General features: G+C 45.3%; 1 protein-coding gene across 10 annotated transcripts in view; it reads right to left on the reverse strand.

Moving 5' to 3' along the window:
• ypel1 (yippee-like 1) overlaps positions 1–3626 on the reverse strand; it is a 39564-nt gene extending 35938 nt beyond the window's left edge. For 4 of the 10 annotated variants that reach the window (XM_041202406.1, XM_041202409.1, XM_041202414.1 and 1 more), the window contains exon 1: positions 744–1260. The gene's annotated coding sequence lies outside the window, so the exon portion shown is untranslated. The other 6 variants (XM_041202413.1, XM_041202410.1, XM_041202412.1 and 3 more) reach the window with 6 other exon arrangements.
• Between the last annotated feature and the right edge of the window lie 10039 nt (positions 3627–13665).

Raw genomic sequence — 13665 nt, forward strand, 5'->3', positions numbered from 1 at the left:
GGCTCCCAGTTAAGCAACGCCACAATTTGAAAATTTGCATCCTCGTTTTCCAATCCCTCCATGATCTGTTCTCACACCCCCCACTTCTTCTCTAATCACCTCTAGCCCTGCAGCCCTCTGCACTCATCCAATTCCAGTCTCTTGACTATTCCCAATTTTAAAATTCACTCCACAATGACAGCCTTGCCTTCAGCTGACAAGTCCCTAAAACTCTCCTCCTCTCTTTCCTTCTTTAAAAGGACCTTGGGAGATTTTACTACATGAAAGCCATATAAAAGAAAAGTTGGTTGATGCTAAACTGACAGGACTGTAGTTACCTGGCTTCTCTCTCCCTCTTAAGCAGTGGAGGACTGTGTTATTTTTGGAATCCAAATTCTGAATCTAGAGCGTTTTTCAGGAAATGACTAATGCACTTGAAATTTCCTTACCTATTTCTTTTTTCCTTTCATCCCCCTGCTGATGTTAGATGAATTATATAAATGTTCTGGCCCATTTATTTGGCAGAGATTTAGGTATTTTACAATACTAAACAAACCCTGAGGGTGTGGAAAGTAATGTTAAAGAAGAAAGATGAGGACTATATTGTTTAACCTTCATTTAAATGTGTGTAATGTTAGAATCTGACGCTCCTAGAAACTCTGGAATTATCAGGTCACCGTAAAAAAAAAATCCCCCATCTCAAAAAAGATGAAAACCAAAAATCTTTACAAGATATAAATAAAACACTGAACTTCCACTTGTACCCAGAGTTAAGTGTCAGCAACATCCATCCAACTTAGCTTTCTCGAGTTCCAACTGGCATGTACAGAGAAATTCAATCTTCCATGTGGTCTACAGAATCAAACAAGTCAAACCCGAGGCAGGTGACTGGGAAAAGTCTTCCCGAGGAGGCCCTGGCCTCCTAATCCAAAGGGAGCATGGATACAATGTGGATTGCAAACAAAGGGATCTTCGATAAACTTGAAATGCCACCAACACTCTCCGCAGTGGAATAAGTGATCACTTGAGTGAATGTAATTGGAGCAACAACGTCCACTGTACAAAATGAGACCCAGATGGCATCGATGTCGACTGCTATCACGACAAGCAGAGTTTGGGTCCCTTGGTACATTCCCAATTGAGATGGAGTTTCCCGCCGTTGAACAAATAAATGCACGTCTTGCTCCCACCAAATCCAAGGTAACTGGTTGGCATAAAAATGCAATATATATATATATTGCACACAAAGGGGATGCAGACACAAATGCCCAACTGGCTGGTACTGACTCTCACGCAGCTTCCTCCAAATTTGGATTGTCCAACCAGGGAGCTAATGACGTCAGGTTGCAGGGTGATGGACAGCCACGGAGCCCGGGGATTCGGGCTCTCGGAAACGGCATTGAAGCAGCAGCGGCGGCGGCTGAGCGCTCGGCAACATTAGGTCCGCACACCTCCCACTTGCCAACCAGCCGGCGCAGTGCTTACAACCGCAACGAGCAGCCGCTTTAACTGCGCGCTGTGGAGGACAGCCCAGAGGACAGCCAATCAGCACACAGCACACAGCAACTTCCCATGTCAATTGAAGCAGAGCGACCAATCAGCGCAGAAGATGTGCTGTCAATTATAGCTGGACATCACTTCCGTGTAAACAAGGAGGGAGCGGGTGGGAACGGGGCATTGCACAATTTAATATATTACCCCAGCCTGCGCTTTTCACCACGTTTCATTATTAGTCTTCCTACAGACAAGTCAACTCTATCCAGTGTACTCACAAATCCCGATACACATATACGCCACCGATCCCAACCTAGATTACAAAACAGAAAATGCCGGAAATATTCAGCGGGTCTAACAGCATTTGTGGAGAGAAAAACGAGTCCGTATGACTCTTCAAACTACATTACACCCTCTGCAATTATAGATAACCATTTCATCCCTGCACATATAGACACCAATGCAGTCCCCTTCCCAAAACATGTGCAGCTTGGTGTACATAACCAACGTGTAATTATATCACCCTGCGACAATTTCCCTGAAAAAATGCCCTGCGTATGTATAAAATCCACCCCATCATACGCACCTGGCTAAACAGCCAACTTGACAATCTTTTGAATAGAATATACATCTAAACTGACCTACCCATAGCATATACACTCCAGACGTAGTCCAACATGCCAACTAATCCACAGTATACCTCCCACCTAAACTCTTGCCAGTTTACAGACTCATTTCTGCCCCCGGCAGCAAATGTGGCCAAAGGAGTCGACGTATGAGCTGCATGTAAAACAAAATCTGCCTGAACAATGCCCAAAATAAAACGGCACCTCGTTAAATGTGCACTCAAAATGCCCCAACAGGTAGGACACTCCAAAAAAAGCAACCGCAACATATCCGTGAGACCTTCAGCCTCGTGTTTCGAGGCAAACAAAGCGATTGATTTGTTGAAAAGTTTAATCAACCTGCTTGTTTACAAACGCCAAGCTTTTATTCTGTGGTGGGAATGCGTACGTGCAGCAACAACGCGATACATTAGTAACCCACACCGCGGAGGCAAAACACTGGTAACAAAACATTGTTACAATGTACCGAAGGGGGTACTGGCTCCAGCGACACAAGAACGGGAGATAGCAGCAATTATTCCCCACTTTACAGTCGGATTTCTTTTTAGAAAATCAATTAAATGACATTATTGGCACTGGGCTATCTGGAATCCGCTCCTCTTTACTGGGAGAACCAAGCGCCTGCTGCCCCAGTCTCCTTACCCTGGGCTCGGTTCCTGCCGGCGGCTCTGGTCAGCCCCACTTCCCGGTACCTCGGCGTCGCTGGCTTCCTGGTGTCCCCCTCCTTAACTCCCGATCCCCCCCACCCACCCACCCACCGCCCCCCCCCCCCGCCCCGCCCCGCCCCCCCCCCCTAACCCCCAGCCCCAGGTTCAGCTGGCCTCCTTCAGGCTTTGCCCGCTGTCTGGGCGGCGAGGTAAGGTCGCTGAAGCCAGCTTCTCTCCCGTGGTGTTGACGCTGGCTCGGGGCGCTCGGTGCTGGCTTCTCTCCCCGGCCTGCTCCCCACTCACTCCAGCTTATCGTCCGGATCACGTCTCGGTGCAGCCCGGTCCAGGTTCAATCCGGTCCCTCTCCCGGTGTTGCCCGGTCCAGGTTCAGTCCGGTCCCTCTCCCGGTGTTGCCCCGTCCAGGTTCAGTCCGGTCCCTCTCCCGGTGTTGCCCGGTCCAGGTTCAGTCCGGTCCCTCTCCCGGTGTTGCCCGGTCCAGGTTCAGTCCGGTCCCTCTCCCGGTGTTGCCCGGTCCAGGTTCAGTCCGGTCCCTCTCCCGGTGTTGCCCGGTCCAGGTTCAGTTCGGTCCCTCTCCCGGTGTTGTCCGGTCCCTCTCCCGGTGTTGCCCGGTCCAGGTTCAGTCCGGTCCCTCTCCCGGTGTTGCCCGGTCCAGGTTCAGTTCAGTCCCTTTCCCGGTCAGGATCCGGTTCGGGGGCTCTCGGTGTCTGTTATTGTTCTGCCTCTCGCGCCCGGGTTTTTGCTCCCCGCGCGGCCAACGAGGAACGAGCGGCGCCGAATGTTTGTGTTTGAAGCGGGAGCGAGAGCACGTGGGGAGGGGGCGCGCGCCGCCCGGGCACACGCGGCCGTTAGTGGGTTTAATTCATAAAGAGGGGCCGGGGTCGCGCGGGCGCCCCAGACTGAGCAGTGCGCGCCTGCGCGGTGTCAGTTCGGTTCGCGCACGCGCCACACATTTGGATGCAAACAATAACAAGGCCGAGCGCGCACACACGTGGCGCTGGCGGTCACGTGATGTATGCAGGGTATAGAGACGGAAGGAGCGATGACACCTCTGGGCGAGACATGTGGAATGGCTTTTCCAAATTGTTGCTTATTTTGACTGAAAGCATCCCAAACCCTACCATCTTCCATTTACTTCTAGACATGCGGTATTCTATTTAGGAGTACAAAAAACTTACATTTACACAGTGCCTTTCAGGACCTCAGGCCGCAGTGAAGTGGTTTCGCTATCAACGAAGTACTTTTGAAGTGTAGTCACTGTTGTAATTGGGCAGCCAATTTGCACACTGCAAGCTCCCACAAACAGCAAGGCGATAAATGACCAGATAATCCCTTTTGGATTTTGATTGAGGGAGGGAGAGCTGTAATTGTGCTATGGGGATATATTACATTCATCTGTAAGGACAAAGCAGAGCCTCTTTTTGTGTCTCATTCGATGAGTCAGCAGCACTCCCTTAGTACTGCACTGGAGTGTCAGCCAGGATTACACACTCAGATCCTTTAGTGGGACTTCACCAAAATTGCAATCAATGAGCCACAGTTAGCATATTTTATTATGCAGGAATCCAAGTGAACCTTAGTGCAACATAACATCATGGTTGGTAAACAGAGGGGAGACAGATTAAATAAAAGGTTTGCATTTCAAAAACCTCTAGCTTCCAGGAGGAAATTTTGGGATGAGAATGAGAACAGAAAGAGTGTGATCAATCTTGTTTTCAACACAGTTTACAGGGAAGAGGTTTTGGAGAAGAGTTACGGGAGGGGATGTGAGGAAGAACAGCGAGTGGTAATGCTGTGGAATTGGATGCCTACAAGAGTGGTGGAAGCAGAGATGATCAATGATTTTAAAAGGAAGTTAGATAGGCACTTGTGGGGAATAAACTTGCAGGGCTACAGGGATAAAGTTGGGAAATGGGGCTGGCTAGATTGCTCTACAGAGAGTTGCCATAGACTCGGGTCAAATAAAACAAAATTTGACACGTCATATAAGGAGATATTAGGACAGATGACCAAAAGCTCAGTCAAAGAGGGTGGAAGATAGGAGGCTAGCTACAAGTGCTTTGGGATAGACGAGTCTAGAGGTAACAAAGGCATGGATGAAGATTTCAGCAGTAGAGAAGCTGAGGCCAGACAGACTCGGGCGATGTTAGGGAGGTGAAAATGGGTGATGGCCAGATGGTGGTTAGAAGCTTATCTCAGGATCAAATATGACACCAGGATTGCAAACAGTCTGGTTCAGTCTCAGTCGCCAAGGAAAGGGATGGAGCCAATGGTTAGGGAACAGAGTTTGTGGCTGGGGCCAAAGTCAATGGCTTCAGTCTTCCCAAGAGGAAATTCCTGCTCATCCAGTAGGTCGAGAGAAATGGTGATGAGGTAGAGCTGGGTGTCATCAGTGCACATGTGGAACCTGACATTGTTTTCTCTCCAGGTAAATCAGACATCTGTCTAACACCCCCACTGAAAGGCAGCACCTGTAAAAGTGCAGCACTGCCTCAGCACTGGCTTGAGTGCCAATAATGGAGGAGATGAGGGGAGTGTTATTAAACTAGTAGATGTAGCAATCCAGTCACTGCTCAGTGTGAGGAATGGAGGATCAATGCAATATTAAGCATCAGCCAAAGAGTAGACAGAGTTGGGGGAATGAGTGGAAGATATTCGTGTTATGTAGAAAGAACAGGTTGCTGGGAAACCAAGTTGACAGAAAGAATCAGCAAATGGGCCATCAGCTGTAGCACTGAAGAGCCAATGAGATATCTGCAAATAAAAGTTGGGTGGAAGTTTCCAAGTGCTAGGCCCTGTTGGAGAATTTGCAGATGTCTCCAACAGGAGGGTCAATAGAACCCCCAAGTGTTAAGGTCAAACAGCCAGAGATGTGCACGTTCAGCAGATTTTTCCATTGGTGATCTTCCTTCTGTTACACAACTCTGGCTGAAAGATCTTACACAATCTCTAAAGTTGTATCATCATATCATTTACACTTTCCCAGGAGCCGTTTTAGACATTAAGATTAATCTTGGCAGAAAAGTATCTTGCAGACTGCAAATTCCTGCTTTGAACAAAGCACACAAATGATGGTGGAGAGTGTCTGCTGGTTTCTTGCCAAGAAATTATTTTTAGCACAGTACTGAAAACAGAATAAAATACCTTGCAAAGTTCCCAGCTTATAATACCACATAGGCCATTCAAATAGATCCTAGCCAGTAATGTATTCCCAGGCTTGAATTATTATATATATATCATCCAAACCATTCAATTATTTTCCAGCTTGTAACTTAGCTCGGTACCCATTATTCCATATATAAGCCATACAAATTCCTCAATTAGAGTCTAGCCTGTAACTCACTTCCAGGTACCCATATTTTGTGTGTGTTAGCTGTGGCCCAGTAGGTAGCATTCTTGCTGCTGAGACAAAAGATTGTGGGTTGTAGCTTCAAGTCCCTCTCCAGAGACTTGAGCACAAAAATCCAATGCAGTATTGAGGGAGTGCTGTGTTGTTGGAGGTGATATCTTTCAGATGCAATGTTAAATTGAGGCCCTGCCTGTTCTCTCAGGTAAATGTAAAAGATCCTATGACAGTATTTCAAAGAGGAGCAGGGAGTCATCCCTAGTATTGTGGCCACTATTTATCCCTCAGTTAACATCACTAAACAAAAACACGATGCTGTTTATGGGAGCTTGCTGTGCACAAATTGGCTGCAGCATTTCCAACATTACAGCAATGGCTACACTTCAAAATTACTTCAGTAGCTGTAAGGTGCTTTGGGATGGTCTGAAGTTGTGAAAGGCACTATATAAATGTAAGTCTTACTTTTACATAAATCATATAAATAGATTCAAACCTATAACTCATTCAGAGGTGTCCAATACACGATACATAAACCATCTGAATCTCAATTAGACTCCAGCCTGAATCACATTCCCAGGTTCCTGCTATATATAAACTCCCTGGTGTAAGTTATTTTGTATTTTGCTCTCACCTTTCTCTAATATCACACAGGTCACACACCATTCACCCAACCAAATTAAATTTGCTCCTCAATCTTTTCCAATGTCACTCTTAATTTGCTAGGAGATGAAAGAGACCATGACTCACCCACAAATTAACACTCCCAGTGGGAATGGTAATAGGGAGATGAACAAGATTGGCCCAAAGTGACTCACATTCCCCTTGGGATTTAACTCTCTCCCTTTCCTCCCTGCTGCACAGTAATAGGTTCAAACCTATCTCCTATTACCACATAGCACAGCATGATGGAGCAATAAAGCATTAGCCACTCACAATAAAATGCTGTATAATAAACAATGTCAGATTAATCTGCACATGCATTTTAGGTAAGATAATAATGTGGTGGTTTAATAGACTGATAAAAAGGTGGATAACAGCAACAAAACAGAGAGTAAATTACTCAAGTTCTAAAAATGTTACTGCAAAAGTACTAATCCAATCACTTAGGTTGTTCATACAAAGAGCTTTTGGCAGCTGGTTAATGCTCTACTGCCCCCTGTGGGCGAGTGCTGTAAATCGCTGTGCGCAGTATCACATGTACCTAATGCTTGAGGTATAGCTTTTTAACTTTAGAAATTGAATTTTAAATGTAAGTTCATGTTGACCTGGTAAACATCTAGAGGCTGGAAAACCACAGAGACTTAAGATAATTACAATTCAAAAGGTAACTTGTGGGTGGAATTTTTCATGCCTGTTGGCAGTGGGTGTATTTGGCAGCGTGAGTGGACAATGTGGCGAGAGGGCCAAAAATCGGTTTCACGACATTGTGAAACCAGTTTGCAATTGTCCACTCTGCCTGTCAATGGTGGACCACGTTTCCTGCCGTTGATCATCGGGAACTTCATTTTAATACATCTGCATATCATTAAAAGCCCAGCTCGCCAGAACCATCCCTCCACACTGGATCATCCGAATACTCAGGCCGATGTATTTCACAACAGCATAGATAAGGCATGCAATTGGCAGGCTGCACTTTGAGGGGAACTTGGATGTGAGTGCACAGTAAGTGAGTGCCAGGGTGGCCTATTGGGCTTCAAGGTTGAGGTGCCGCAATTTCAGGCGAGGGCACAGACAAGTCACGTTTTCCTGGCTGTCAGTGCAGTGCCTGGGCAAAGGCTGCACAGCAGTTGATGTAAGTTGTGGGGGGGGCAAGTGCTGCACTATGGCTGAGGTGACTTGGGTGGGTGGGTGAGGGCAAGGGCTGCCCTGCAGTTGATGGTAGTGCACAAACACGTGTAGGGTGGGGTGGAGAGAAGCAGCCATGCTTTATAGAAATCTTGTATAAAGTGACCATTCCTCCACAGCTGAGACAGTTCAGACGCAGCCACATTGACGTGATTGGAGTCGGGCCTCTAGCTTACCTGCCCATTCAAGCAACGCAGAGGCCTGAAAGTACCACCAAGTGCTCCAGAGCTTTCCACCCCTTGGGCACAGACTGCAAACTAATGAGCATTTTAATGGACTGCAGAACAATCGGGCAACTGGGCAAGTTGTACAAACCCCTTACTTAAAGCTGGCCACAGAGCACTCACTGGTGGAGGCACTCACAGCTCCTTGCAATGTCATCATCCTGGTTTGAACCAATCTCCCCCATGGTTCAAGCTCCAGCAACTGCGACATGGCCAAATCCAGAGGCTCATCATCTGACTCGGGCTCAGCAGATTTCAGGCCTCCAGCGGTCCTCCGAGTGCCGCAAACCTGGAAGTCACTGCTGCTGCCTGCTGTGGATTAGACAGTGCAATGTGCTCACCAGATTGTGATCCCGAGGCTACTCTAGAAGTAGGCCCCACCGAGGTGTGTGTCCCTGTGCTGGTGGAGACCATAATCTCAGAGTAAGGGGTCACTCATTTAAGATAGAGATGAGGAGGAATTTCTTCTCTCAGAGGGCAGTGAATCTGTGGAATTCTTTACTGCAGAGAGCTGCAGAGGCTGGGTGGTTAAGTATATTCAAGGCTGAGATAGACAGATTTTTAATCAGTAAGGGAATCAAAGGTTATGGGGAAAAGGCAGGAAAGTGGAGTTGAGGATTCAGATCAGCAATGATCTCATTGAATGGAAGAGCAGACTCGATGGGCCAAATGGCCTACTTCTGCTCCTACATCTTATGGTCTAAATCCATGCTGACTATCCTTGATTATTCCATGCCTTTCTAATCAACAGTTTGTCCTGTCTGTCAGAATTGATTCCGATAATTTGCCCACTATCAAGGTTAGACTGCTGGCCTGTAGTTATTCAATCTCTCTCTTGCTCCCTTTTTAAACAAAAGTACAATATTAGCAGTACTCCAATCCTCCAGCATCCCACCTGTATCCAGTGAGGATAGGAAAATGATGGTCAGACCCACCGCTATTTCCTCCATAGCATCTTTTAACAGTTCGGGTACATTTCACCTGGCCCTGGTGATTTATCCACTATCAAGGATGCTGATCCCCTTAATACTTCCTCTCCTCCTATGTTTATCACATCCAATACTTCACACTCCTCCTCCTCAACTACAATGTCTGCATTGTCCCTCTCTTTTGTGAAGACAGACACTAAGTATTCAATAAGAACCATACCCATATCTTCCATCTCCACATATGGGTTACCTTTCTAGTCCTTAATGAACCCTACTCTTTCCTTAGTTATCCTCTTACTCTTAATGTATTGATAAAATACCTTTGGGTTCTCTTTGATTTGGCTTGCCAATATCTATTCAGAAACCACACCAGAGACATATAATCATAGTATAACCTCTTAAAACTGTCAATTAAACCATACTCTCAGTTTCCTGAACAACCGTGTAAACAAGCCCCCTGCTGAGGTAGGTGTTTCAATAGCTTTTGAAACTCAGCCAATTATTCATAATGGGCTCACATGTCAAATCAAACCATTACGGTTCCAGACAAAGGAGCCTATTGAAACTGATAGACCATATGGTCTTGTTCAATTTCAATGCATCTGGCCCATTGATCAAAGGAGTGGAGCAGGTGTCTGTTTACTTTTATAAGTTTAAGCAACAAGCCAATTCTTTTCTATGTTAAAGAGCTCTGGACATTTAAATCACTGTTCGGATTATGACAGGAGAGTTACCAGGCACTGTTTTCTTCCAGTTTGAATGTATAATAGCACTTTTCCCATGGGAAAGTACTCTAATGCATCTCAGCATTTGCACAATGTTGATCAATGTGATGGTCAACTTACCTTTTCAGGACAGAGCCCCTGTGATCAATCAGTGCAGTAAAAATGCATCTAAATAATAAGACAGCAACTAATAATGACATTTGAAGTTGTCAAAACATTTAGTAACTATCTGAGAGAATGTGCCTGACTCCTCAGCAAGCATCCCCCAAGGTTGCAAACTCTCTTACCTGGGGAGCTTCCAAACCTACCCAACCTGACGAAGATGCCACGGACCATGAAATATAAATTTCCCCTTGGCCTGTCAATGACAATCCCGGCATCACAGACCATATAAGAAAAATGCATGAGGCAGATAGAAAGGTCAGACTTATTCAAGTCCATGGACCAGTCAAGCAGAAGGAAAGATCATGTGCCATGGGCACAGTCACATAGAACGTGGTTGGTGAATCCACTTATGGCAGTTTTGATGCTGTGGGCAATACGGAGGCCATTGGGGTATAGCAAGTATAGCAATCAGAGGCCTAGACTACTGGTCCAGAGAAATACAAGCTGAAATTTCATCAAGGTAGTTTGAGAATTTGAATTCAGTTTGAAAAAGAAACTGAAATCAGTAAAAGTGACCATGAAGCTGTCAGATTGTTGTAAAAACCCAAATGGTCCACTGATGGTCCATAGGGAAGGAAACCTGTCACCCTTACCCATCCTGGACAAACGCGACTCAAGTCTAGCTACTCTGTTATATTCAGAGCAATTAACATTAGGCAATAAATGTAGGTCTTTCCAGTGGTGCCCATATCTCAAGAGTCACTGATTATTTTAAAAAGGCTGAAGGGATTTGAATAGGGATGGCAGGAAAGGTATGCAAAACTGGATGGCAACCACTTTGTGGATGAAAAGGATGTTGGAAAAGAAGGCAGTTGGTCTGCACTGATGGATTGAGTGTGGACATGGTAAGAAGTGGGTGTAGATAGGGAGAATCAATGTGTGGCTTGAGACTTGGTGCTGGAAGCAGGGCTTAAGATTCTTAGGGCATCAGAACTAGTTCTGGGGCAGAAGGCACATATTCAAAAGTGTCGGGTTGCAGCTCAATAGTACTGGGACCGATGTCTTCATGGGAAAGTTGACAAGTGTCATTGGGGAGTGTTTAAACTAAATTGGCAGGGGGATGGGCACCAACATATAGAATTAGAAAATAGGAATAAGGTGCATAAAGTGTGTGTTGGACAGTTGGAGAAGGGAGAAGTTCCACATTAGAAATAAGTGGACTTAGAAGGACAGTGAGGAATGCGAAGTCAGGGTTACTACGCATGTATATAAATGAACTGAGTGTGGTGAATAGGGTTGGTGAACTACAAGGTGAAATAGCCAGGTGGGACTCTGATGTGGTAGCAATAACAGAAATGTGGCTTAAACATGGTGAGGGCTGGATGCTTAATCTAAGGACATATAAATTGTTCAGTAAAGAAAGGGAGGGAGAAAAGGGAGATGGGGCGGCAGTATTGCTTAGAGAAATCATTAAAGTGTTGGAAAGAGGGGATGTCCTTGAGAGGGCAAGGACAGGATTCATTTGATTAGAGATCAGAATGAAAAAGGGTATGATCACCCAACTGAGGGTATTCTATAGGCCTCCAAATATTGAGGGAGAGATGGAGGGGAAAATCTTCAGGAAAATCACAGAAATGTGCAAGAACTATAGAGTGGTGATACTGAGGAATTTAACTCCCCAAATATTGATGGGGATAATATTAGAGTGAATGGTAAAGAGTGGGAGGAACTTCTGAAATGTGTTCAGGAGAACTTCCTTGATTAGTATATTCTTGACCTAATGAGAAAGGGGACATTTCTGGATCTGGTGTGGGGAATGAGATGAGCCAAGTGGACCTAGTGTCTGTGGGGGAACACTTGGAAAAGAATGATCATCATATCATAAAGCTTAGACTGGTAATGGAGGAAAGCAAGGAGCAATCTAAAGTAAAACATTTAAGTTGGAAGAGGCCTCATTTCAATGTGATGAGAAGGGATCCAGCAAGGGTAAAATGGAAACAAAGGCTGATAGGAAAACTGTAACAGAACAGTGGGTGATCTTTAAGGAAGAGATGCTTCAGGTACAGACTTGGTACATCCCAACAAGGGCAAAAGCTAGGTGAACCAAAACCAGGGCTCCCTGGATGATGAGGGAGCTACAGATTATGATGAAACAAAAAGGGAGGGTATATTATGCATTTCAGGTGAGTTTGTCAGGTGAGAACCAGATCAAATACAATAGGTTGAGGGGAGATGAAGAGGAAATGAAGACTGGCAAAGATAGAACATGAGAATAGAATGGCAGTTACATAAAAGGGGAGGCAAAAATCTTTTACCAGAATGTAAATAGTGTTACAAAAATCTAGATCACAATTCATATGTTTTAGAATAAATTTTTTAGTTTTAAAGAATAAAAATTTTAACTATTGATAAATGGGGGTTGAGAATCTTGTTGAGAAACTGGTAAACACAACTCTGATGTCAATGCAACTCAAACAAACCTAGAGTTAACTACAATTAAAAACTAACCTATGTTTATCTTCAAGGTCAGAGTTAGAAGTGTAAACACTGAACAATGGATGACCTATTTCTGGACCTCTTGGTAGAGTCAAGGTGTCTACTGTTATCTCCTTAGAAACGTAGGGCAGAATATTGTGCTCGCGGGCGGGCGGACTCCTGACCTGAATGAGTGTAAATGACTTAGTGGACTTAGAGGGACAGTGAGGAATGCAAAGACAGGATTGCCACAAATAAGGTTGGTGAAATAGCCAGGTGGGAATCTGATGTGGTAGCAATAGTGGAAATGTGGCTTAAACATGGTGAGGGCTGGACACTTAAATCTATAAGAACATATAAAGTGTTCAGTAAAGAAAGGGAGGGAGAGCGAGCATCTCGATGTTTTCACACACTTGTGCGATATTTTGGTTGGCACACGCGTGCGGGAGTTGGCAGCACGCCCGCCAACAATGAACAAGCCTACTAAAGGCCATTAAAGTTGTAATTAAATGACATTTTTCAAGGGGCCTTTGCATTTTTTGCAAAACCTCATCCCCGGGCGGGATGAGGTTTCGATCAGTGATTATAAAAAAATTAAAATTTTTCAAACTAATTTGTAATATGAGTCACATGATGGGACATGTTAAAATTCTTTATTTTTTATGTTCAAAAAGCTTCAGCTCCCTGACGCCGTTAATTGACCAGCCAGAATGAAATGGCGGTCGCAGCCCGATCGTGGGCGGTGGCCTGATTTGCGGCTGCTCCTCTTCGCCCCCGCTGAGCCCACCCGTGGCCATAGACGTAGAAAATAGGAGCAGTAGGAGGTCACTTGGCCCTTCGAACCTGCTCCACCATTCAATATGCTGATCCTCTATCTCAACACCATATTCCCGTTCTCTCTCCATACCCCTTGAAGTCTTTAGAGTCAAGGAATCTAGGTCACTGTCCTTCTAAGTCCACTAAGTCATTTACACTCGTTCAGGTCAGGAGTCCGCCTGCCCGTGGGCACAATATTATCCCCTATGTTTCTAAGGAGATAACAATAGACACCTTGACTCTACCATTTCCTTAAATATATTCAGTGACTTGGCCTCCACAGCCCTCTGTGGTAGAGGATTCCACTGGTTCACCACACTCTGAGTGAAGACATTTCTCCTAATCTTAGTCCAAATGGTCCACCCTGTATCCTGAGACTTTGACCCCTTGTTCTCGACCCCTTCAGCCAGAGGAAACACCGTCCTTGCATCCAGTC

This window comes from Carcharodon carcharias, chromosome 13 (genome assembly GCF_017639515.1).
Source record: "Carcharodon carcharias isolate sCarCar2 chromosome 13, sCarCar2.pri, whole genome shotgun sequence".
NCBI classification, from domain to species: domain Eukaryota; kingdom Metazoa; phylum Chordata; class Chondrichthyes; order Lamniformes; family Lamnidae; genus Carcharodon; species Carcharodon carcharias.